The sequence below is a fragment of the Pinus tabuliformis genome, chromosome J, assembly GCF_031772625.1.
Source record: "Pinus tabuliformis cultivar Carrire ecotype Pingquan chromosome J, CPIR1, whole genome shotgun sequence".
In the NCBI taxonomy this organism is placed as follows: Eukaryota; Viridiplantae; Streptophyta; class Pinopsida; order Pinales; family Pinaceae; genus Pinus; species Pinus tabuliformis.
Window position 1 is genome coordinate 1,261,861,764 of NC_142295.1, and position 27,992 is coordinate 1,261,889,755.

Below are 27,992 nucleotides of genomic sequence, written 5' to 3' on the forward strand. Positions count from 1 at the left end.
CATGGCACCTCCAATATGCCTGTCCACTGGCTAGGAAGGAGCCTAAAGGGAATAAGAAACAACAACAAAAAAACCCAAATGTTGGCAGCACACCGAACCGCTGGAAGAAGAGGAACTGAAGACACAACCTACAGGCACGCAAATGAGACAGAGAAATGCACAGGAAGAGTATACATGGGAGACCAACTTGGGGCCATACAATATGAAACAACAACAAGAAGCTCAACTGGAAGTAAGTGGCATCAAACGAACTCATGGATCCGAAGAAACGAAATTTGACAAAGAACATCCAATGAACACAATGGAAAACCAGCGTGCCATTATTGCACCCACTCCCAACATTGGAGGTTGGCGAAGAGTGGAGAAGAAAAAGCCTAGAAAAGTATAGGTCAGTTGGATCTTTTTTCTTTCTTGTCTTTTGTATTCTTTTGTTTCATGTTTTTAGGAACATCTCATTTACATATGCTTTAAGCATCTACAAAATGTAATTTTCTTCATATGAATAAAATTACAACTTTTTCTTAAAAAAAACAAATATAATAATATTTTATAATATAATAATTATTATTATATTATTTTTATATTTATTAATATTAAATTTAAATCCAATAATTATATATATAAAAAATAGGGTGAAACCCAATTAATAATCAATAAATAAATTAAATAAATTATACGCCACTTATACAACAAATATAATGATATTTTATAATATAATAGTAATTTATTAATATTAAATTTAAGTCCACATTGAAGATAAGTTAGACTATAGAAAAATAATAAAAATATATAAAATACTATATCTATCTTGCGCAACTTGTGTAAGAATACTGTACCATAAGCATTTGATGGATTAATACATACGATTTCCGCAACGCAGTTGTCTTTAGTGCGACTTTTTGGAGGTTTTTCCTGTGGGTTTTTCTGGTCAAATTTCTCTAAAATCCGGCAACAATTTATTGAAATCACAAGCTTGATGGGTAATCCCTTCACAATCAAAGTGTCCTAGGGGTTTTGAGGGTGTTGAATCCAAATATACAGTTAAAAAACCAGTTTGAATAACACAAAACAAGATTTCACCTCAAATTTGTCCGCCAGATTCCAACACAAGAATCTTCAAAAAATCACACTAAAAAAACTGCGTGCGCAAACAACCCATATATAACCTGTGAGAGAAACCTGTTTCAAACACATCTTTTGACTTTTCTATACACGTCCTAATCATATATATATATATATATATTTATTTATTTATAAACTTGTTCCATACGATGTGATTAACGTCGTAATCATATATATTTATTTATTGGCGATGCGTTGATTTGATTCAGACGGAATTATATGTACTGGTATCTCTCTTTTCTCTGGAGGGTTGCCTATTGACCTTGTTAGCATATACTCGGCCACAATGGATATTGGATGGGTATTGTGGTATTCTGTGCTGGGGATCACCTCCGCCATCGTATTCTTGGTGTTAGATTTGTGGAGGAGGACGACTTATGGCAGGCTTCCTCCCGGGCCTCTGGGATGGCCGATTGTGGGAAATCTGTTGCAGTTGGGTAACAAACCCAACGAATCTCTCTTTCACCTCGCTACCAAATACGGGCCTCTCATGTGTGTCTCTCTCGGAATGAAAACCACAGTGGTGGTCTCCTCGCCGGCCATGGCAAAAGAAGTTTTGACGACCTACGACCATGTCCTTGCAGGCCGAACTGTCATACAATCAGTCAAATATGCTTCCCACGACAAGGCCTCAGTAGTATGGGCTCAGTGTGGACCTTACTGGCGTATGCTCAGACGAATATCCAATACAGAGCTCTTCAGTGTCAAGAGGCTAGAGAAACTGCAACATTTGAGAAGGGATCAAGTATTGCGAACCATCCACCAAATTCTGCAGGAAGGTATAAAGAGGAATAGTATATATTGAAGATACTATGGTCCACTGTGTTGTTAATCTGTTGGGCAACATGGCCTTTGGTAAAGAAATGTTCGATTCCCACTCTCCAGCCTTCCAAGAGTTCAAAGACAGTATTTCGAAAATGATCGCGAATGCAGGAGCTCCCAATTTGGCAGACTATTTCCCCTTTCTTCAGTGGTTGGATCCTCAGTGCGTTGGACGTAACACAAAAATCCTTATGGAAAGGATGTACAGTATTATAGACAAATTCATAGAGGACCGTGTGGCCAAAAGAAACAAAACGATGAATGGTAGTGATGGTCCGAAGGATCTCCTGGACGTTCTGTTGGACATGAGAAGCGATGAATTTAGTCTCATCGATATCAGAGGCTACTTAACTGTAACTCATTTTATTACCGTTTGTCAGTCAATGTATTTAGTACTGCAATTAACACTGCCAAACTCAATTTCTCTGTTGCTTATTTGGTTGTTGCAGGACCTATTTGGGGCAGGAAGTGAGACCACTGCGAAGACAATGGAGTGGGCAATGGCAGAGCTCATATGCAATCCGGAGAAAATGAAACGAGCCCAGGCCGAGTTGGACGAAGTGGTTGGCCGTAACCGAAGGGTGGAAGAAAGTGACACCGATCGTCTCCCTTACCTGTGTGCAGTGGTAAAAGAAGTGTTTCGGCTCCACCCGGTAGTTCCTCTGCTTCTCCCACATAGAGCAGCTAGCGCTTGTGAAATTGGGGGATACCTGATACCCAAAGATACCCAAATATTAGTGAATGTATGGGCGATCGGAAGGGACCCTGCCATCTGGAATGAGCCGTTGAAATTTATGCCAGAGAGATTTATGGATACTAAGATGAGTAAGCTGGATTTCAAGGGTCAGCACTTCGAGCTGCTACCGTTCGGAGCAGGTAGGAGAATCTGCGTGGGTCTGCCTTTGGCGAGTCGGATAATTCATCTGGTCTTGGCTTCTCTCCTGCATTCCTTTGACTGGGCACCTCCCAATGGCATGACTGCAGAGGATGTGGACATGGGAGATAAGGTTGGGGTGGTCCTGCAAAAGGCGGTGCGCTTGGAAGCAATTACTACGCCACGTCTTCCAGCGGATGTCTATTGACGTAGTGTCCAAAGTGTCCCTTTCTTTATATTTGTCTATGATAGAAGCTGTCCTAGCTTTTGAACCCTTTCTGTACAGCTTTTGAATGTTAGTTTTGATCTTTTTGGGGATCTTATGACTGTTAATTTTCATCTATATGCACTAATATGTTAGCAAGGTGTCTGTTCATTGTCGTATTTTATAATTTTTATATTTTCTTAATATAAATTTATGAAGATTTTTCTTTTTGAAAAGGGTTGAATCCATGTTTATTTAAGAATATTTTAATTTCCGATGTGGTTTACTGGTTAAAGGTTTAGTCTTTACCAGTTTAATCATATAAGAGTAAAAGAAATCTCGTGATCTGATCATAAGCAAAACTAAGCTGCTTAGAATAGACCTCTTTTATCATAAATGCATATGAAAATCATTTAAAAGTTTTTAACAGCTTTTAAAATATTATTTTCAGGATTACATTGATCCCGTGGTTGGAATTTCGTTAAAGTGGATGTCTTTATAGTTGAAATTCATAGATGGATACGAAAAACATTTAAAAGTTTTTAACAGCTTTTAAAATATTAATTTCAGGATTACATTGATCCAATGGTTGGAATTTCGTTAAAGTGGATATCTTTATAGTTGAAATTTGGTTAAAATAGATCTATGTATCAGATACCCACCCATTTTTGCTTAAAGATTCGCAATAATGTTTAACGATTCGCAATAATTTAGAGTTGAAATTTGGTTCTCGGTGTCAGATACCCACCCACTCTTGCTTTAAGATTCGCTATAATTTAATGTTGAAATTTTGTTATTTGTGCGCATGTGATAATTATTCTTTTATTTATATAAATTTAAAAGTATTTAATTATTTTTAAATATTTACATATTTCTTACCTTTTTCAATAGAATTAACATTTACAGAGAAAAAAAAAATATTTTTAAATATTTGTTTTGGATTTTAGGTTTAAATTGACTCCAGGGTTGAAATTGGGCGAAATTGGATGTCTCTATCTAAAATGGAGGCCTATATCAGTCATCCATTTTTAAATGTCATTTATTGTTATCCAATTGTAAATACTATATATTATTGTTTATTTTAAATATCTTTTTGTTGAAATATGGTTAAAATGGATGTCTTTATCCTATCTCCCTATTATCTATTTTTAAATATATTTACTTGAAATATAATTAAAATAGATATCTTTATCTTATCTCCAACCATCTATTTTTAAATATTCTTTTGATATACATATTGATTACAGGGTTGAAATTTGCTTATAATAAAGCTTATACAAATTTTATGGCCAACATTTTGTTTATATAAATTTAAAAGTTTTGTTATAATTTTTTAAATATTCCTTCTCGATTTACATTAATTTCTTAGTTGAAATTTTTATGTCTATAAAAATTCTTTTCATATACATATTGATTCCAGGGTTGAAATTTGCTTATAATAAAGCTTATACAAATTTTATGTCCAACATTTTGTTTATATAAATTTGAAAGTTCTGTTATTTTTTAAAATATTCCTTCTCGGTTTACATTAATTTCTTAATTGAATGTTTTATGTTATAAAAATTTGTTTATATATATATATATATATTAATTTGTATTTATGTGGGTTTGAAATTTAATTAGGATGGATATAACTATTTATTTTTCGAAGCAATCTTATAATTGATATACACTATTATGTTTACAGACTAATTTAAATTGTATTAATTATATAATTAAATAATATATTTAAGAAAAATCATTTGTAAATTATAGAAATAAGATTTTGAAAAATTGCACTTAGATTTTTTTGTTTTTTCTTTTCTTGAGTTTGGATAGTTCGCATTGGTCTTAGTGGAAGTTAATCATCATCATATTACTTTTAATTATGGTTTTATGATAATTTATATATTATATATAATTAAAAAAATATTATTTTAATTATTAATTTTTTTCATTAATAGTTACAATAATATAAAATTGAATGAATAATTTAATTTTCAAATCCTTATCATGCAAATGTTATATTTTTCTTCTACTCAAGAATTGAGTTATGATTATTTTTCCTTTTATTTAAAATTTCAAAATTATATATAAAATACAAAAAACATAATATAATTTTAAGATCAAATCAAATTAAATACCAAATTTGTGAAATTAGTGTATGAGATCCTATTATTTTATAGAAATTAATGTGTAGATTCAAAACTACTTATGACATTTGCTAAATCACACGGCTTGAAGTTACTCTACTAATATGAGGAAGTTAATTCACCATGTAGAACACAAATCATAGACATGCAAAAGGAAACATCACCCATGTATAAATATTTATTTAGGGGAAAGCAACTGCTCAAAACCCCTTCCCATCTGTATTGCATTAATAAGAGAATAGAGATGAAATACATATGCTTGCTCAAGCTTGAGCACACTGTGCAAGTGTATAGTCTATCCCTTCTACCTAATTGACTGACTTTGGCCAACACTTAGCCAATTTTCAAGCTCTCCAAGCTCTTATTTCCTTATGTTGTTCCCTTGGGAAATTGGCCCCTATTATTTAGGAATACCCCACTATGGAATTGCATAATTGTCTTAGGTCCTTCCTCTGACTACATGCGCCACCTGTACACATTGGAATATGCTACAACTGATAGAACACTACCTTGGAATCTCCATCTCAACTTGGTAACTCGAATTCTCTGCATGCAACAATTATTTTGGGTTAATTGATCAGTTAATTGGTTGAGCACTAAGTGTGGTTGAAGTTCCACTTCCACAACTTGACATCCACTAGTTCTTATAACAATTAGAACTAGTTAAAATGACAATAACTCAAATTAACTGAAATAGATTGCTACAAATTAGTAATCAAACATAATGAATTGAACTTAAGATTCCCCAACTCGAATTAACTAAGTTAACTGAGTGAAAAGTGCCATGGCACCTTAGTTAGCTACCTCCAAGGTTTCTGCTAAAATAGAAATTCAAATTTTCTCTAGATTGACCAAGGAAAAGTCAAACTGAGATTTTCTTGTTGCATTTTCAATACTCCCTCTTAGCAAGAAAGGGATTATCAACCACCCCTATCATGCACCTGTGGAACTCAAACATCCCTCTTGACAAGGCCTTTGTCAAAATATCAATATCTTGTTCCTCTGTCAGAATGTACTGCAACAACATAATCTGTCTCTATGCACAATCCCGTAGATGGTGATATCGGATATCAATATGCTTGGATCGATCGTGAAAAAAGAGATTTTCATAGAGTTTGATACAACTCTAATTATAATGGTAAATCATAATAGGATCCATCATCTCACTAAACAAACCAACAAATAACTTTCTCATCCAGATCACCTCACATGCTACTTAACTTACAGTCATGTATTATGCTTCCACCGAGCTGAGTGCCACAAATATTTTCTTCCTTCCGTTCCAAGAAACTGTTGTGGACCCAACACCGAAAATTCCACTTGAAGTATTGTTTCGTTCTGATGGACTTCCTGTCTAATCTGCATTAGTGAAGCCACACAAATTCACTTGCTTTGTCCATCTTTACCAAAGTCCAAACCGGTTAGTGCCTCTGAGGTACCGTAGAACATGCTTATCTTCCCTCCAAAACAATTTGGTTGGCCTAACCATAGATTGGCTCAGTTGGTTGACTGCAAAGCACATATTTGGTCATGTCTTAACAAGATACATGAGTAAACCCACCAACTGTCTATACACAGTTGCATCCACTTGCTCACATGAAGTGACATCCTCTTTCCTCCAGTTGGTCGCTAGAGGAGTCTCCATGGGTTTTCACTTGTCTATGCGGAACCTCTGAACTATATCATTGGCATACCTTCCATGAGAGACAAACAATTCCCCATTGCCTTTCCATACTTACAATCTGAGGAAGTAGTGCATGAGGCCCATGTCCTTCATATTAAACTCTCTTGTAAGGTCCTACTTGCAAGATCTGATCAACTGCTCATCACTAATCAAGATCAAGTCATCAAAATATAGAACAATAATAAAGCATTTACCTTCTACCAAAATAGGATAGATGTTTGCATCTGATTCACTTTTGGCGAAGCCCAAATCGATGAGATAACTATTGATCCTAGTGTACCAAGCACAGGGTGCTTGCTTGAGACCATACAATGCTCACTTGAGTCTGCACACATGAGAATCTTGATCAAAAGTCTTGAATTCTTTTGGTTGCTCGATATACACCTCCTCCTCAATAAATCCACTGAGGAATGTTGTTTTCACATCCATCTGGTGGATCTTCCACCCCATCTATGTAGCCAAAGCAAGGATTGATCTAATGGATGAGTACCTTGCTACAAGAGAAATGGTCTCCTCATAGACAATCCCCTCAACCTGAGAGCATCGATTGGACACAAATTTGGCCTTCTACTTTTCTATGCTACCGTGTGTTGCATGATTCACTTTGAAGATCCATCTGAAACGCACAACTAATTTGTCTACAGGTCTCGAGACCACTTCCCAAACACTGTTGTTCACAATGGATTTATAATCCTCCACCATTGCATCAACCCGTACAGGTTTCTATACTTCTTCCTCGAAAGATGATGGCTCAGTCTTTACTAGCTCAGTCATTAGAGCCATGTAGCCAGTATACCGATCTGGTGACCTTCTCTACCTATGTTGATTTGAAGGAGCACCCACATTCTCCCTCACATCCTTTAGAAGTCTCTCAACTTCCCTGGTTCTCTTCCTACCTTCTCTGAATGGTTTTTCTTGAGTGGTTATCTCCACTCTCTACTCCTCAACTTGTGGTTGTCCACAACATCCTGAGGTTCCTCCTTTGGAGCTAAAAGATCCTCCTCTAGTGGGATTTGAAGTTCGCTCTCAATAGATCACTGCATGGCTTTGTCTTCATCAAATTTTACATCCATTTGCCCAAATTTCATTCTAAGTGATGGAAAATACACATGGTAGTTGTGGGAAATTTTTATGTAACCCATAAATACCGTCAACTCTATTGTCGACTCTATCTTCTTCTCTGATTCTTTGGAGACATGGCAGTAGACAGAGGCTCCAAAAATATGAAGTGCGACACATCCAGCTTCCTCCCTGAGAAGTCCTCCTTGGGTGTGATCATGCCAAGAATCCTATGAGGACTCCTTTTCTACAAATAGACCACTATGTTGCATGCTTCAGCCCAGAAGTGTAGAGGTAGGATTTGGTCATGCAACATCACCCATGATGCTCCCACAATTTTATGGTTCTTCCTCTCAGTCACCCCATTTTGCTATGGGTTGTGCGCTGTTGTTAACTCTTGTCGAATGAATTCTTTTGAATATAAATTTTTAGACTTATTCGACATGTACTCACCTCCATTATTGCTCATGAGAGCCTTCACCTTCTTGCCTGTTTCTTTCTCCACTAGTGCCTTGAACTCTAAGAACTTGGAGAAAGTCTCATCCTTATTCTGCATGAAGAAGATCCAACACTTCCACAAGAAGTCATCAATAAAGGTGACAAAATAATTGTGCCTAGCAGTGGAGGTTGTCAATAAGGTCCACAGACATCAGAGTGGATCCTTTTAAAGACTACATGTGCTCTATTATCCCGATCATGGAAAGTGGCTTTTGAGTACTTCCCCAAGGTACATCCTTTGCATGTATCATGTTGCTCTATTGCTCCTTTGTGGAGGCATGTGGTTATCTACTGCATGATCCTCAAAGAATCATGATACAAATGGGCATGTCTTCTATACCAAAGTTCATTGACGTCACGACTCTACACCTTCTCCGCATTTGTGCTTAATGCAACACAATCCTCGACATCTAGCTTGTATATGTTCTTCACATGAAACTCGATTTGCTTCACCTGTCCCATGGCTATGTGTCTTAGGAATACCTTTCCTTTGTTGAATATCACATCATAACCACAATATTCTAAAATTGCAATGGAGACAAGATTCTTCTTTAGACTCGGAAAAACATCACATCCTTGGGTCTGAGAGGGGAGCCTGAATCCCTCTAAAAGGTGAATATATCAATCTCGGTCACATTTTTCCATCCATCATCTCCCATCTCAATGTGCATCTAGAAATCCTTCTCCTCCAAATCAGTAAAAAAATCTTTATTCCTTGTCATATGGAATGAGGCACCATTGTCGAGGTACCACACGCTTCGCATCACGTTTTTGGCCATGCATGCAATGAGAGTAAAATCAAGCTCTAACTATGAAGCCAAAGGTTCACCACTGCCCCTCTTGACATTTTCTTGCTTGTCCTCTTGTGTGGACACTTCATGGCATAGTGCCTGAATTCATGACATTGAAAGCACATGATTTTGGACAAGTCTTTCTTCTTTCCCCCTTGACTAGATTCTACTTTGGATTGGGATTCCTTCCCTTTCCCTTTCTCTTCCTTAATAGACAAGGAACACTTCTTTTCATCCTCACCCTTTGATGAAATCCCATCTCTAGTATTCTACCTTATTTCCTCCTATACCAAATCAGACCGTGATCAGACCATAGGCGTTTCCAATTTTGTAGTTTCTCCCTCCCATTCACCAAATCTTGGTAGTTGTGTTATCTCTTGGGAAGGCCTAGAAGGGTTAGGATTACCAAATCATCCTTTGCTACGGTAACACTAAATTTACCAAGTTCATCATGACATTGTGTGAAACAACTAAGGTACTGTGGAATGGTCTCATTCCTCTGCATCTTGATTTTTCAAAGTTTGTCTTTGAGTGCTAGTTTCCTGTGGTCACTACTATTCTAGAACAAATCTGTCAATTCCTGGCACATTGCATACAAAGTCTCTTTCATGTGGAGATTAGAGACAATATGGTCTCGTACCCCCTCCAATATGATTCTCCTCGCCTTAGCTACACATTTCTTCCATTTTGCTAGATCCTTAGCATCAGATGTTGTTGGTTTTAGAATATCATTATCAATGAATTCCTTCAACCTATTATCTTCCAGTACAGCCTCCATTTGGTCCTTCCATGAAATATAATTCGAGCTTCCCTCAAGAGCATACGCAAGCCTTAGTCCATCGAAATCCATATTCTTAGTCTTGAAGAAAACCTACAACACTGATCTTCAAATTCAGACCTCCTGCAATGACAAATTCAAAATCTCTGCTCTACAATGATTCCAACTCTAATACCATGTAGAAGTTAATGTCTAGATTCAAAATTGTTCATGAAATTTACTAAATCACAAGACTTGAAGCTACTTTATTGATCTACGAAAGTTAATTCACCACCTAGAACACAAAACATAGACATGCAAAAGGAAACATCACACTGTAGGTTTTAACCCCGTACAGAAATTACCTACATACGAATTCTAAAACACATAAAATAAACGATGTGAGAGCATAACACATAAAACACATATACACAGAGATTTCCCCTTGGATCCCAAAACCGGGACTACCAACTTGATTTTTCATTATATTCCTTTCAATGTTACAATACATATTTATACATGCTGAAGCATCCAATACCATGGATTGAAAACCATCGCGTCCAAAACCGTGGACCGAAAACCATCGCGTCCAAAACCATGTGCGAAAATCATGCACACAACCATAGGTAGGTCCGCCCAACCTAACATAGGGTCCAAACCCACTGTGACCCCCATGGAGTGGGGTTACCCGCACCCCTCAAACCCGCTGTGACCCCCTCGTTACGCAATCAGCGAGCTGAAGGGGGGGCACCACCCCCCCTCTAACCCCCCGGTTGACTATGTGGGCTAGTCATTGAAAGAATATAACATAACCCAACATTCTCCCACTTGTTGTCTTTTTTCCACAGGCGACCACAAGAGAGCTTAGTCATTTATCCAGTCCTGCAACGCCCATTGTTTCTCTACACCAAGAGAACTTCTCAGAGCTCACATATTTTGTCAATGCATCTACAGTATTCTTCAAAGTGTCCACCTTTACCAGCAACACCTTTTTGTCTTCTATCATATCCCTCACAAAGTGATACTGAACATCAATGTGCTTTGTCTTTGACTGATATGCAGGGTTCTTTGCCAATAAAATTGCACTTTAGCTGTCACATTCTATTCTTATAGCTCCCTGTACTAACCCCATACTTGAACACAATCTCTGCAACCAAACTGCTTCCTTGCTTGCATGAGTGGCTGCAATGTATTCTGCCTCTATAGTTGATAGTGCCACTACAAATTGTTTCTTACTCATCCAACTGACTGCACCTCCAAATAGGTTAAACACATACCCACTTGTAGATATTCTTTGATCCGTATCTCCAGCCCAGTCTGCATCAACAAAGCCTCGAATATCCAACACTCTTTCCAATCCTGGTCTTCCTTAGTAGCACAAACCATAATCACTAATGCCACACAAATACATGAAAACCCGCTTCATTGCTGTCCAATGCTCCTTTCTTGGTTTTGACATAAACCTGCTTAATACTCGCACTTCATGTGCAATGTATGGTCGAGTACAAACCATTGCATACATCAGGCTACCGATTGCACTTGCATATGGAACACGGGACATGTCCTCTTCCTCTTCTTGTGTCTTGGGACACTATTCAACAAATAACTTTACACCTATAGGAATAGGAACCTTCACCCGTTTACTATCCTGCATATTAAATATCTATAATATTGTCTCGACATACTTCCTCTGGTTTAACTAGAGCTTCCTCTTTGCTCGATCTCTTTTAACTTCCATGCCCAAAATATAGTTTGCAGCGCCAAGATCTTTCATGTTGAATTTGGAGGACAATTGAGTCTTCAAATCCTAGATAATTTCTTTGTCATTTCCAACCAGCAACATATCATCCACATAGAAGACCAAATAAATAACACAGTCACCAATTAATTTAAAATACACACAGTGATCTGCTTTGCTTCTGGTGAAGCCAGGTCCCCGTATAAATGTATCAAATTTCTGATACCACATCCTTGGTGACTAGTTTAACCCATACAGAGACTTCTTTAACTTGCATTCCAGTTCTTTCTTACCCTTCACCGCAAAGCCTTCAGTTTGCTTCATGTATATTTCCTCTTCCAGATTCCCGTGAAGAAATTTTGTCTTCACATCCATCTGTTCTACCTCAAAATCAAAAGCAGCAACAACAGAGAAAAGTAAACTAATAGAAGTTACCTTGGCAACAAGAGAAAAAATATCACCAAAATCAATTCCCGGCACCTGGGAATAACGTTTTGCTACCAATCGAGCTTTGTATTTCTCCACCTTTCCTTCTGCATTTATCTTCTTCTTGAACACCCATTTGCTGCCAATGGGTTTCCTTCTAGCCAGCAACTCCACCAGATCCCAAGCCTCAATTTTGTGCAGAGATTCCATTTCATCAACCATGGCCTCTTTCCAGAGTTTTCCATCCTCTGAATCTATTGCTTCCTTCACAGTTCTGGGATCATCATCAATAATAGAAAAAGAAAAATTTGAACAGAAAGCAGATGGAATATACCTTTCTGGATGCCTTCTTTCTTGAATTGATCTTCTCACACCCAGAGTTTGTGGCTCTTCATCTTCTGATTCCTTCTCTGTTGTAGAGTCTGATTCCTCCTCCTTTAGCTCAAACTCTATCTTCTCAGGTTCCTTTGGTTGGACTTCATGTTTAATAACATATTTCACCTCTCTGAACACCACATCTCGATTGTACACAACCTTCCTTGTTACTGGGTTCCAAAGCTTATAACCCTTTAAACCATCCTTATACCCAATAAAGATACACTTTTCAAATTTACTATCCAACTTGGTTCGTTTCTCCTTTGGAACATGTACATATGCATCACATCCAAATACCCTCAGATGTGAAAGAGAGGGTTTCTTACCAGTCCATACCTCTTGTGGAGTTTTATCCTCCAACGCTGATGTAGGTGATCCGTTGACCAGGTAACATGTTGTCTCCACCGCCTCTGCCCAAAATTCCTGTCCTAACCTGACACCATTGAGCATGTTTCTTGCCCTTTCCATCAACATCTTTTTCATTCTTTATGCAACTCCATTTTGCTGAGGTGCATATGGAGTAGTCTTCTACCGTGCTATACCACACTTCTTATAGAATTCTTCAAATTCCTTACTGTAAAACTCTCCACTGTTATCTATCCTCAACACCTTTATCTTCTTCTCTATCTGGTTTTCCACCAGAGCCTTGAATTCTTTAAACCTGTCAAAGACTTCAGATTTCTTCTTAAGGAAATATATCCATGTATTCCTTGAGAAGTCATCTATAAATGATACATAGTACACAGACTTAACCAGTGATGGAACCTTCACAGGTCCAAACACATCACTATGCAAAAGCTCTAATATATGTTTCGCCCTCTTACCACCAGAGGGGAAACTCACCTGATTCTGCTTCCCATATACACAATTTTCACAGAAATCAAAATCCAGAGAGTTATTACTCATAACTTCTACCATACCTTTACCACGAAGTATTCGAAGGCCCTTCTCTCTAATATGTCCAAGCCTTTGATGCCACAGCATGGTCTTCTCTCCAGAGACCACTATATTTTCTGCTCCACTTTCAAGAACCACGGAATTTTTGCACCCATCAACAATCGTGCTCCCTTGCAGCTTGCAAAGTTCCAATCCAAACTCCCCACATCAATACCAGTGCTCCCTAAACCATCTTTGCAGGTTTCCTTCTCGAACACTGTTTTTACACTTGCATCATCCAACTTGCTTATAGAAATCAGATTTCTGGCCAATGCAGGAATATCAAGAACACCCGTAAGTGTTCTAATCCTTCCACCTTGCAACTTCAACTTTACTTATCCGCGACCAACAATTCTAGCCTTCCTATCATCCCCTAAGAAGACATCACCACCATCATATTTCTCATACTCGTAGAACCACTCTCTATGGGGAATGAAGTGAAAGGATGCACCTGAGTCAATCAACCATGCGTCATGATCTACATGTGTACTTGAAGAAGCCAAGTAAACATCCCCACCTGCATCTGAGGTAGTTTTCGCCTCTATAGAAGGAGCATCATCAAATCCCTTTCCTTTATCACGAGCTTTAGATTTACAGTCCCTTTTGTAGTGCCCTTCCTTTCCACATTTCCAGCACACCACTTTTATAGGTTTTCCTGGAGATTTAGATCTCCCTCTAGATTTATATCTCCCACTCGATGACTTATTTTTGTTTCTGTTCTAGGACTGTTCTCATACAGACAATGCATCACCATTCTGGCTCTCCATATTTTTCCGTCTCATCTCCTCCGTCAGCAAGGATGAGACTATTTCATCAAACTACAAGGCAGTTGCATTGCTACCTAATGCAATAACCAGACTATCCCACGAATCTGGTAGAGAACACAACAAACTGATGCACTTATATTCATCTGAAGTTTTAATATCAACAGACACTAACTGAATTACCACAATATTAAATGCGTTCAGATGCTCTGTCACCGAGTCTCCATCTTTCATCCTCAAGTTATATAGCTTTTTCCGCAGGAACAGTTTATTCACCAGAGACTTAGATTGGTACAAAGTCCCTAAGTTGTCCCACAAAGCCTTCGCCGTAGCTTCCCCTGATACATTCAACAATACTGAATCTGAGACACACAATCATATTGTGCTCTTTGCCTTCCGATCCAAATTCTTCCATTCTTCATCTGACACTCCTGTTGGTTTAGTACTCAGATCTACCACGATCCATTGATCTTTATCCACCAACAGATCCTCCATCTTGAGTTTCCACAACTCAAAACTCTGACCATTAAATTTCTCAATCTCTATCTTTCCACTGCTCACCATCTTCTTTCATCACCAGAATCGATCTCGCAGATCTCCCACTGAATAGGGCCTACCACAGGCCCAAGTGAAACCCCTCAGCAACAAAGGCATCCCCTTGAAGCCAAAATAGCTCTGATACCAAATGTAGGTTTTAACCCTGTACAGAAATTACCTGCATACGAATTCTAAAACACATAAAATAAACAATGCGAGAGCATAACACATAAAACACATATACACAGAGATTTCCCCTTGGATCTCAAAATCGTGACTACCAACTTGATTTTTCATTTATATTCCTTTCAATGTTACAATACATATATATACATGCAAAAGCATCGAATACCATGGACCAAAAACCATTGCATCCAAAATCATGTGCTAAAATCATGCACACAACCATAGGTAGGTCCGCCCAACCTAACATAAGGTCCAAAACCAACATGCGCTGCCCTGGACCCCATGGAGTGGGGTTACCTGCACCCCTCAAACCCCCTGTGACCCCCTCACTACGTAATCTGCGCAACGAAGGGGGCCTCCGCCCCCCCTCTAACCCCCCAGTTAACTACATCGGCTAGTCGTGGAAAGAATATAACACAACCCAACCCACACATGCATAGAGATTTATCTAGGGGAAAGAAGCTAATCAAAACCCATTCGTATTTGTATTGGCTTTTATAGATATGGAATACATATGCTTTGTCGAGCTTGAGCACACCCTACAAGTGTATAGTCTATCCCTTCTGCCTAACTAACTGACTTTGGCCAACACTTAGCCAATTTTCAAGCCCTCGAAGCTCGTATTTCCTTGCGTTGTTCCCTTGGGAAATTGGCCCCTATTATTAAGGAATTCCCCAATATGGAATTGTGCAATTTCCTTAGGTCCTTCCTTTGACTACATGCACCACTCGTACACATTGGAATATGCTACAACTGATAGTCCATTGTCTTGAAAACTCCATCTCCACTGGGTAACTCAAATTCTCTGCATGGAACAATTATTTTGGGTTGATTGATCAGTTAACTGGTTGATCACTGAGTGTGGTTGAAGTTTCACTTCCATAACTTGACCTCCACTAGTTCTTTTGATAGTTAGAACTAGTTAAACTGACAATAACTCAAATTAACTGAAATAGATTGCTACAAATTAGAAATCAAACATAATGAGCTAAACTCAAGATTCCCCAACTCGAATTAACTAAGTTAACTAAGTGACAAGTGCCATGTCACCTTAGTTAACTACCTCCAAGATTTCTACAGAAATAGAAATTTGGATTTTCTCTAGTTTGACCAAGGCAAAGTCAAACTGAGATTTTCTTACTACATTTTCAACATGTTTGAAAAAAAAAAAGAATCTCCCCTTTGAACAACAATTGACTATTAGAATAAATGAAGATATACATACTCTATCCATATACACAATAATATAATTTTAAGATCACAATCAAGTTAAATACCAACTTAGTGAAAGTAGTGTATGAGATCCTATTATTTAAAAGAAATTGAATCTCCCCTTTGAACTATATATATATATATATATATAGATATGGTGATGGAAACTTGACTAAAATGAGAGGGGGTAAATCACTTTAGTACATTCGTGGACATAAATTTCTTTTATTTTTAATGATTAACTTAACTATTAAATTAACATCTTAACACATTAAGAACAACAAATTTAATAAGTGAAAAACAAGTAATATGTAAACCAAAACACCACATTAGCACATAACAAAACATATATGGACACCAGATATAAGTGGAAACCCATAAAGGGAGAAAACCGCAAATTTGTTATTGTTATGATGAAAAGGAAAGCTCCTACTCCCTTATTAAATATGATTTTCTGTAGGATCCAACCTACAAGAGGTTTTGAGCTCGATTCTTTTGCAAGCTTCAAATTACAAGGAAGATTCAACTCCCACAAGTTTTTTGTAGGCTACACCCCACAAGAGGATCCTACCTGAACACGTTCTTTATCAAGCCAAAACTTGAAATGAGACTACAATCCCTTGATACAAAGAAGAAAACAATGTGTTGGTTACCTGGTCTATAACTCTGCATACCTTCATCTTTATCTCTGCTTCTTCTCACATTTTTCTATATGTGTTAGGTAATAAACAACTCAAATCAACTCTCAGTTTCTCTAACTCTCTAACCATTCAGCTTTTCCAAAAGCACATACTTCTATAAAGATAATTTGTTGGCTATTCATATTTTGTTCATGAATAAGAAGTGAAAAGTTTGCCTCTTTTCATTCCAAGGATGTCTCTTCATTTCCAAACTCTTCCAACATTTGAATATTAAAAATAGATAAAATGAATTTCAACACATGCATTAATATAGTCCACCTTTAAATATTATAACAATCAAAGTCATACTTAGCTTTTAATGAACTTTATACATAAAACACATGCAAGCCAACATATCGAAAACTTTGCTCTGCACATATTTTCTTTTTCCATAGCCTTGCATCACAATATTCTTCATGCCTTTGTCGTGCATCAAAACAATGTCATGTCTTTGCCTTTTCCTTTTCCTTTGCGTTGCATCACAACAGTGAGCAATCTCTTCTCCTTTACTCAATAACATACTCACCCAAATCATCATCACAACATCACTAGCATCACAACCAACATATGCAACCAATTACACAAAATATGCAAGCACCATAAGAAATCCTTCACTTCAACAACATATAAGAGCTACAAGAAAACATAAGAATAACAACTATAGCATAAACACAAGCATAATACACATACATCAACTATGCATACATCAACTGACATCATGACATCACAAACTTAACATACTCAACAAGTATGCAACCAACAAGTATTACATCAGTTGTAGCAACTCATAACATGAGATTATGTAACCAACAAATTACATCACTTGTAACAACTCCCTTTGCAACATACATATCAACATAAGCATCACCATCTAACTAGGCCATACCTCTCAATTGCACCTTCTCACACACACTTTTGTCAAGAAAACATAACAACAAGTATTACAATACCTATTTGTTGCTCCTTTGTTGGAAGGCTTGTCTTGTTGCTCACAAGCATACCTCTATTCTTTGACAAGTAACATACTCAGTTGTACATATGGTGACCACACTTCCTGTTTCTCTTTTGCCATCAAGCATACCAAGTCATCAAGCAATCAACCTTGCAACAATCCATTGAGCAATCCTCTTTATCACTATGACAATTTCATCAACATACATGACACACCTCATCAACAAGACTATAACAATATGAAAAACTCATTAATCGTCAAGCAACCCAAATCATATTAATATGGCATATCTCATCATCATGACACACCTCTTTTGACATCAATGCCAATATTGACAATATAAGGTTACTATTATTAATTAATTTGAGTTTTGAAAAAGAAAACATGTAAAGAGATTTAATACCACTTAATTTTAATTTATATAATTTCATGTTGTGATTTCATAATTAAAAGTGGTTCCAACAAAATAATTACATGTCAATGAATAAATATAATAATAAAAAATATGAAAGTAATGAAAAAATTGTATTTCTCTACGATCTATCTTTTTCATATATAATAAAAAATAAAAATAAAAATAAAAATCATTTTTAAATTTAAAAAATTAACATATTAACACTAGTGCATATAAAATTCATTATTAATTACTCAAATTTATTAAAATTTTTTGGAAAATTGGTTTTAAAAATTAATAAAAATATATATTATATGAAATTCTTAAAATTAGAAAATCAAATTATAGATAATTCCTTTAAAAAAATTAATATGAAAATATATTGTTTAGAAAATTATATATATATATATATATAGATAAAAATCGTAACTATAAATTCAATATGGCTATAATGTTGGGTATTAAAAGAAAAGAGAACCACTACCATTTCAAGCATGTTGAATAATTGTGATATGCCCATATAATCACCATGGCAGCCATGAAAGTCAACGTTGGGTTACAAGACAAGATTCTCTTTATCATAACAACAATGATCATAAGAACTACAATTATCATAAATATGAGAACCACTGGTTATGGATATCAATGTTTTAGGTGAAATGTTGTATTTTGTTTTTTCTTTTAATGAAACTTGCGTTTCTTAATTAAGAAATTATCTCTCCTAACTAGTTCCGTTGACACACTTATAGTCATGGGATTTCAACGAGTCTAAGAAGAAGCTACTATATTTCCCTTCAACTTTATGGCACCCACTAAAAGAATTATGAGCACTTAAAAGTATAGATATTTTAGATTTCCATTTAAAAAACACACATATATTGAACATATATGTTTAAATGATTTTGGATATTTTAGATTCCCATTGAAAAAAACACATATATTGAACATAGATGTTTAAATGATTTTGGATGCTGAAAATTATAGATATTTCAATTTTCATATGATAAAACACATTCAAATTCAAATAAATATGGCTAATTGCAATTATTCAAACCAAAATATTCAACGCCAATGACCATGAATGTACCTTTGGATCAATGAGAGTTGGTATTCGTTGGACTTATCACAACCAATGAATATCACCCCCTGGTATAATTAAATGATAAACTCTCTTTTGAAATAAGTGTTTAAGGTTTATTTTTCCTTTTCACGCTAATTTATTAAATAACACTAATGTTATAGGATATGTTGATGATGATAGTGTTTTATGTTTGGTTTAAATTTAGTAAGGAAAAATTTAGTTATGTTAAAAGCTAATGTGACTTAAGTCAAATGTGATCTTCAAATGATTTTAATGATTTAAATATTTTTAAATCATAGTTTCTTAAACCATAAATCAAATTTGATATAATCTCTAAAACCAATCAAACTACTTTACAAAATATATATATATTGTTTTCTAAATAATATAATAACATTAGAATACCTAAATTGATATAGAAATTGAATAATACACGATAATGAAACTTGATACTTACAACCATTCAGCAACGAAATACATGGTAAGTAATTTACATGCCTTTAATTTAATTGACTTTTTTTTTTTTTATGAATTTGGAGATGGAATTGATTAGTTAACAAGGTGGGCTGCGAGACAGCTAGTCCCTGCCATAATCCATAGTTGAACAACCAGCTTGGATGCAATGGGCACGTGTCATATTCATGGGCACTTATGTTTATTGCGATGTCGTTTCCAGATGTTCCAGGCGGAACACAATTGCATTTGCCACAGCAGGTGCCACAAGCTCTTAACTCCGCATGAGCAGCCTAATAACTTTGCTTATTAAAAAATCAGGAAATATACATTTGCCACAGCAGGTGCCACAAGCTCTTAACTCCGCATGAGCAGCCTAATAACTTTGCTTATTAAAAAATCAGGAAATATAAACTTGGCAAAGTACTGGTGCTTGCTAGCAAGTGTGATTGGTCCTTTACCAGAGGCATCGAAGGAGCATCCCGTACGTCCCCAAAATCTGCCTGAACTTGTTCCTGCGTGCACGTTAAGACTCCATGATTGCCCGTCACACCGGTAGCTCCTGCACTTACCAAAGCAGCGCAACACAAGGAAGGAATTGCAGTTGAGCTTATTTCATGCTTGTATATCACAGGTTAGACTCTATATATAGGCGAGGGTAGCCAGCCAAAACTTGATCTTAGCACGAAAGTCATATCAACTTCTAGATGTTCCAGGCCGCCTTAAACACAACTACAAAGCAAATACTCAGCAGCCTAATAACTTTGCTTATTAAAAAATCAGGAAATATAAACTTGGCAAAGTACTGGTGCTTGCTAGCAAGTGTGATTGGTCCTTTACCAGAGGCATCGAAGGAGCATCCCGTACGTCCCCAAAATCTGCCTGAACTTGTTCCTGCGGGCACGTTAAGACTCCATGATTGCCCGTCGCACCGGTAGCTCCTGCACTTACCAAAGCAAACAATTATTTATTGATGATAGGTACTCACCAAAACAAACAAATATGATACGTACATAAAATACAGTCGAGGGATTACCACCTTACCTTGAACATAGAGATTAAATATTAATGCTAGTGTTGCTGTAACATAAACCGAAACTGCCAATGTTCTTGCCCCCATTGCAACGGCCACCGGCAGCTAATTAAACACAACTACAAAGCAGCGCAACACAAGGAAGGAATTGCAGTTGAGCTTATTTCATGCTTGTATATCACAGGTTAGACTCTATATATAGGCGAGGGTAGCCAGCCAAAACTTGATCTTAGTTGCAGGGAAGTTAAATAAGTAAGAACAAATGAAAACTTGATTATATATTTTCTTTACAGCACTAAGATCATAACATCAAATGTTTGCTACTTCAAACAAACTCCGAGGACTGGTTGAATGAGCCTATTCCCGAGAAGGTTCTTAGAGAGCTATTAATAGCTATGGTGCCTGAGGATAAAAGAATAGATACAGCTAAATGGGAGGAAAAATTAGGTGAGACTGAAGCGTGTTACCATGCATATGTCGATACAGTGTGCGATAAAAAAATGGTGACGGGTTATGTTAATAAGTTGAATCGATTTCGTTCTGCTCTCAAGAGCTGGGAGTATCTCAATTATAACTACAGCCTTCACTTTTGATTAGAACTACAACAATCCAATGAAGACAATTTTTGATATCTTATTAGAGGCAGCTCTTATCCGTTTGAACAGTAGTATAGAGAGTGAACACTGCCGGGATCCATATAATGGGTTGAGGGTAGTCGAACTCAAATTTAGACCTTACGTCAAATGTGCTGACTGTGAAGTGATTTCATTAGCTGTGATGCGACTTTTAATGAAGTACGTTTACCATCCTGGGTTATCTCATGGGAAATTTACAATAGGTTATGTCATGAAAATCCCAAAAGGAGATGATGTATCCTATAGTGTTGGCTCAGCTATTTCATTAAATGATTCTAATGGTAAAGCTATTCCTAATAGGGGTGTTTATGAGCAGAGCTTTTCTTACCTGATTTTGAACAGAGAAGTCATTACATGTTGACACAATTTATAGATCATTTAACATTGGTTGCTGAGAAAAGGAAGATTCGCACGGTTTATTTTCACTGAACCACTACTGCTTTTCCTGGAAAAAGTGAGTTGAATTATGTAACCCATGAATGAGACGGCCAATAAGAATATGTTATTTTAGCCCTCCACGGACTGCAACAGTCAAACGGCTTAGAATTATGAAACGATAACATGTATGATATTTTCTCAGGTTTGAAGGCAATGCAAATCCATAATCAACTATGCTAATTCTAGGTACGCGTATATGGTCTGTGATTTGTTTTATTGATTGATTTAGTATATAGGTTGGAAGTTTTTCCGCAGACAACGACAGAAATAAACCAAATACGGTCTTTCTAGATTCTGGTAATCTAATCGTCACTGTATAGTCAAACAATGACGGGCCCGTTGTCCTTCCCTATAACAAAATGGGGTTCCACGGATATAAAATTACTCAATAATCACAACGAAATCGGTGTTTCATAATCACTATAAAAATGGTATTTACTATATTTACCTAGTAAAGGCCCACGTATGTTAAAGTAGATACGAGTAAAGAATAGTTAAAGTATTCATTACGATTAGAAAGTAAGGAAGGCGTGTGTGAAGTCCCGGTGTAACACTCGTTGTGATTGGAAGTGATCGAAAAAGTAATTTGAAATACGTAACCGCACTCCGTTCGTTTTAATTTCCTGTCATGTGGATAAAGAATAATAAGGCCAAACATGAGCTGGTGCACGATTCGATGGTATTTTGTTAATGTAACATTATGCTTCTCGTGGGGTCGTTTGATTAGACCTTTTTTTCCTTCGGTTCACGCTTTGCTTGGGCCAGTCATTACTAAAACCATCTCAATTTAGGTTTTGGCATGACACTGTTGAAATAATAATTTCAACTGCATCTTTGTTTTATTTGCGATGCGATCTATTGCATATCGCAAATCGCAAACTCACCTTGTCACCCTCCGTTATGTGCTGTGTTCTCTGGCGATTGCGATGGTGCGATGCGATCCGATCGCATATCGCAGATCGCACCATATGTGTGTGCTCCAATTTTGTGTTCCGACCAAAAGGGATTCTGCAATGCGATTTAATTGAAGTCAATGGTTGAAGTACAGGCCAGCATTAAATGAAATTTTACGTAAAGTAAAAGTTTTACTTACCGCCAGTAAATGTCAGTAAAACAGTAAATGCAATTTACTATGGGTTGGTAAGTTTTGGTGAAGTTTTTAATTTTATTTCAGCGGGAGTATGGGCTCAAGTAATAGTTGGTAAAAGCATTTAATTTTTATTGTTTTCATTTTACGGAAGCATGGCAAGTGGAAACATATGTAAGTCCTTTTCTTTTGTTGTCATATATATATTTGTAATGTTTTTTTGTGTTAGTGTGTGAAGAGGGGAGACGCAGCAGCGCCCATGTAAGAGAATAGTAATGCACAACAGTGCGAAGTAAAAAAAATAGAACGCAGCAGCGTAGTATAGCAATGTGAGAGGAATGCACAGTAGTGCAGAAATGTTTTCTGTTTGTGCAGATTTGTAACAGTTTGAATGTTCTGCTTTTGGAACTGCAATTGAAGTAGTCTCTTGGTGAATCCCTCTGAGTGTAAGAGGATGAATTTTGTATCAGTTTATTTTGAATACAAATCCTTTATATGTGTATTCAATACTCTGTTCTCAGTAATTTGTTTTAAAGCTTCCCTGTGCTAAGATCCTGGAGCAAAACAAAGCATTGTCTCTGTGTCCAGTTTATGTTGTTTTTGGGATTTTGACAGAAAAATCCCCAACAGTGGTATCCGAGCTAGTATAGGCTCTTTGAAGGGTTCAAAGAAGCTGAAGGAAGGATTCTTACTGCAACAACTTCTCCAACAGTGTGAAGACTCAGGCAAAAGAATCCAAGGTATTTCTCTTAAATACTTGACTGTATTTTGAAGCATAGTTAAGAGTGCAAAAATGGCTAGCACCAGCACCAGCAATAGCATGGGTATGCAGCTCCCACTATTTGATGGCAAAAACTATGACTATTGGGCAATAACAATGAAAGCCTTGTTTGCTTCCCAAGACTTATGGGAAATAGTTGAAGATGGTTTTGAACAACCAGCAGATGAAAATGAGTTTAATGCATTAACTCAGGGAGAGAAGGATCTGTTAAAGAGCTACAAGAAGAAGGACTCAAAAGCCCTCTTCTTCTTGTATCAGGCAGTGCATGGAAGCGTGTTTCCAAGGTTAGCAGCAGCTAAGACATCCAAAGATGCATGGCAAACCCTCAAGACAGCCTATCAAGGCATGGAGAAAGTGAAGACAGCAAAACTACAGTTGCTGAGGAAAGATTTTGAGAATCTGAACATGAAGGAGTCAGACAATATTGACTCATTCTTCACTAAAGTAATTGGCCTGGTCACACAAATAAGATCTCATGGAGAGATACTTGAATAAAGGAGGATTGTGGAGAAACTATTGAGGTGCCTACCCTCAAGGTTCCATGTGATTGTCACCACCATAGAAGAGACAAAGGATCTCTCAAACTTTTCAGTTGATGAGCTTCATGCATCACTGATCACACATGAGCAGAGGTTGAGTAGAAATGAAAACTCATCTCTAGAGCAAGCCTTCAAAACCCAGATGTCCTTTGGAAGAGGAAGAGGTCAAGGTAGAGGAAACAAGAGAGGAAGAGGCAGAAGCCAGAACAGAGGTAGAAGGAACAGTCCAACGAATGCTCAAGGAAGAGGCAGCAATCCAAATCAGAACAAAGGTCAAGGCAACAGCCAACAAGGAGAACAACATCATGCTCAAGGACAAAGGTATGAAAAACCCAATGTCCAATGTTATTATTGTAAAAAATATGGGCATTATGCCAGTGAATGTAGAAAGAAGCAGCATGATGTGAGTAATAGATCTAGTGCAAATATTACTAGAGAAAATGTCAGCCAAGATAATGTATTGTTAGCTTGTAACATGGCTAAAACAAATAGTGAAGATATATGGTTTCTAGACTCCGGTTGCAACAACCATATGACAGGAAACATAGCTTTGTTTTCTGCTTTAGATCAAAGTGTGAAGTCACAAGTCACACTTGGGACTGATAGCAAAATTTTTGTTATGGGTAAAGGAGAAGTTAAAATATTTACAAAGCAAGGTGAAAGGAAAACCATAGCATATGTCTATTATGTTCCTGGAATGAGATGTAACCTCTTGAGTATTGGACAGCTTGTTCAAAAGGGTTACAATGTTTTCTTTGAAAATGATGTATGCACCATCATGGATATTCCACCCAGCAAAAGATGTATTGCTGAAGTGAAGATGACAAGGAACAGAATGTTCCCGCTCAGAATAAGGGCAGATTTGAAAAACAAAGATGCAATGGCAGCAGTTTCCCAAGAGGCTCTCCAAAGTGTGCCAAAGGATGAAAATTGGTTATGGCACTTGAGATTTGGACATCTCCACTTTGGAGGTCTTAACTTGTTGAGCAGAAAAGGAATGGTAAGAGGATTACCATTGATAGAGAAACCGGACAGCCTTTGTGAAGGTTGCATATTGGGAAAAAAACACAGAGAAAGTTTTCCTTCAGGGAAAAGCATAAGGGCAAGAGCACCCTTAGAAATTGTCCACTCAGATTTATGTGGACCGATGCAAACCCCATCATTAGCAGGCAGCCAATATTTTCTAACATTCATTGATGATTTCACAAGAAAGACTTGGGTTTATTTCTTGAAGAATAAAAGTGAAGTGTTTGAAAAATTCCGAAATTTCAAAGCACTTGTGGAAAATCAAAGTGGGCTGTGTATTAAAGTCTTGAGAACAGATAGAGGAGGTGAGTATATCTCCAAAGAATTTTTATGTTTTTGTAGAGAAAATGGAATTCACAAGCAATTTACAGCAAGGTACACCCCACAGCAAAATGGAGTTGCTGAAAGGAAGAATAGGACTATCATGGATATGGCGAGGAGCATGCTAAAGGCAAAGCATTTGCCAAATGATTATTGGGCTGAAGCTGTAAATTGTGCAGTGTATATTTTGAACAGGTGTCCTACAAAAGCAGTGTTGAACAAAGTGCCGGAAGAAGCATGGAGTGGGAGAAAGCAAGGAGTCACCCACATGAGAGTTTTTGGATGTGTGGCCTATGCACACATTCCCGATCAGCTAAGGAGGAAGTTGGACAGCAAAGGGGAGAAATGTATCTTCATTGGATACAGTGAGGAATCCAAAGCTTACAGGCTGTATATCCCATCCACCAAGAAATTCTTTGTGAGCAGAGATGTTCAGTTTATTGAGGAGGAAGCTTGGGATGGAAGCATAGAGAAAACAGTTAATGTTAAAAACTGTTTGTCTCATGATGAAGATGATGAGGAGATGGTAGAAATACATCCCCAAACAGCAGTGCCAACACAAGGACATCAAGGAATACCTTTGAGGAGAAATGAGACTGATTCTCCAAGCACACCACAAGGAGGAAATTCAAGTGCATCTTCAAGCACTTGCACACCAAGTGAAAGAGGTAAGAAATTCAGAAACTTAAGTGACATTTATAATGAAGGAATGATTTCCTTATTTGCCTTGTATTGTCATGTTGATGATCCTATTCATTTCGAAGAGGCAATTAAAGATAAGAAATGGATAGAAGCTATGGATGAGGAGATGAATGCCATAGAAAGAAATAAGACATGGGATTTGGTTGAGCTACCAAAAGGTAAAGAAGTCATTGGAGTCAAATGGGTCTATAAGACCAAATGCAATGCTGAAGGAAAAATTGAAAGACACAAAGCAAGGTTGGTTGTCAAAGGGTACAAGCAGCAGTATGGGAGAGACTATGAGGAAACATTCGCACCAGTTGCAAGAATGGAAACCGTGAGAGTAGTGCTGTCCATAGCAGCACAAAACAAATGGAAAGTTTACCAAATGGATGTGAAGTCGGCATTCCTAAATGGAGTGTTAAAAGAGGAGGTTTACATTGAACAGCCACTAGGCTATGAGAAGAAAGGCCAAGAACACAAAGTGTGCAGATTGAAGAAAGCTCTTTATGGGCTGAAGCAAGCGCCAAGAGCGTGGTACAGTAGAATAGATTCTTATCTACTGGAAAATGAATTTGACAATTGTGAGGGAGAACCCACCGTCTACATCAAAGAAAAAGATGGTAAGATTTTAATTGTTGTCTTGTATGTTGATGATGTGATTTTTACAGGTAATGATGACTACCTCATTGAAAATTTTAAATCAGTCATGAAGGAAGAATTTGAGATGACTGACATGGGTTTGCTGAGATACTTCTTAGGAATAGAAGTAGATCAAAATGAAAATGGGATTTTTATCTCTCAAGCAAGATATGTAAATGAAGTGTTGGAAAGATTCCATATGCAAGAGTGCAAAGCAGCAATCACTCCCACGGTAATGGGATTAAAACTCAGCAAAGAGGACAGCAGCAAGGATTTTGATCCTAGTTTGTACAAGAGCATAGTTGGCAGCCTTATGTATTTAACTGCAACTAGGCCTGACATAATTTTTGCTGTTAGTTTGATTTCCAGATTCATGGAGAGGCCAAAAGAGGCACATTGGCAGGCAGCAAAAAGAATTCTGAGGTATGTCAAAGGTACAAAAAGATTTGGCATTTTGTATACTTTTTCAGAAAGTTCAGATTTAGTTGGCTACACCGATAGTGATTGGGCTGGAAGTGTGGATGATCGGAAAAGAACTTCCGGTTATGTCTTTCACATGGGTTCAGGAGCCATTTCATGGGCTTCCAAGAAACAACCCATTGTGGCGTTGTCTACAGCAGAAGCAGAGTACGTGGCAGCTACAGCAGCAGCATGTCAAGCGGTTTGGATGAGGAGACTGTTAAGAAGTCTATGCCAAGAGCAGGCTACAGCAACGGTGATTTTTTGTGACAATAGCTCAGCTATTGCGTTGTCCAAGAATTCTGTGTTTCACAAGCGAACGAAACACATTGATACAAGGTTTCACTACATCAGAGAATTGGTGAACAATGGAGAAATTGTTCTACAACATTGCAGGACTCAGGAACAGGTTGCAGACATCCTGACAAAGCCACTGGATCAGAAGAGCTTTGAATTTTTGAGGAAATGTCTGGGTATGATTGATAACCCAGCAGTTGAAATTAAAGGGGAGTGTTGAAATAATAATTTCAACTGCATCTTTGTTTTATTTGCGATGCGATCTATTGCATATCGCAAATCGCAAACTCACCTTGTCACCCTCCGTTATGCGCTGTGTTCTCTGGCGATTGCGATGGTGCGATGCGATCCGATCGCATATCGCAGATCGCACCA

General features: G+C 37.2%; 1 pseudogene across 1 annotated transcript; it reads left to right on the forward strand.

The window, feature by feature from the left end:
• Positions 1 to 1,335: 1,335 nt before the first annotated feature.
• Positions 1,336 to 3,181, forward strand: LOC149231828 (cytochrome P450 76T24-like; annotated as a pseudogene). Its single transcript, XR_016247484.1, has 2 exons — positions 1,336 to 2,297; positions 2,394 to 3,181. The product of XR_016247484.1 is annotated as a cytochrome P450 76T24-like (transcript).
• The last annotated feature ends 24,811 nt before the right edge of the window (positions 3,182 to 27,992 follow it).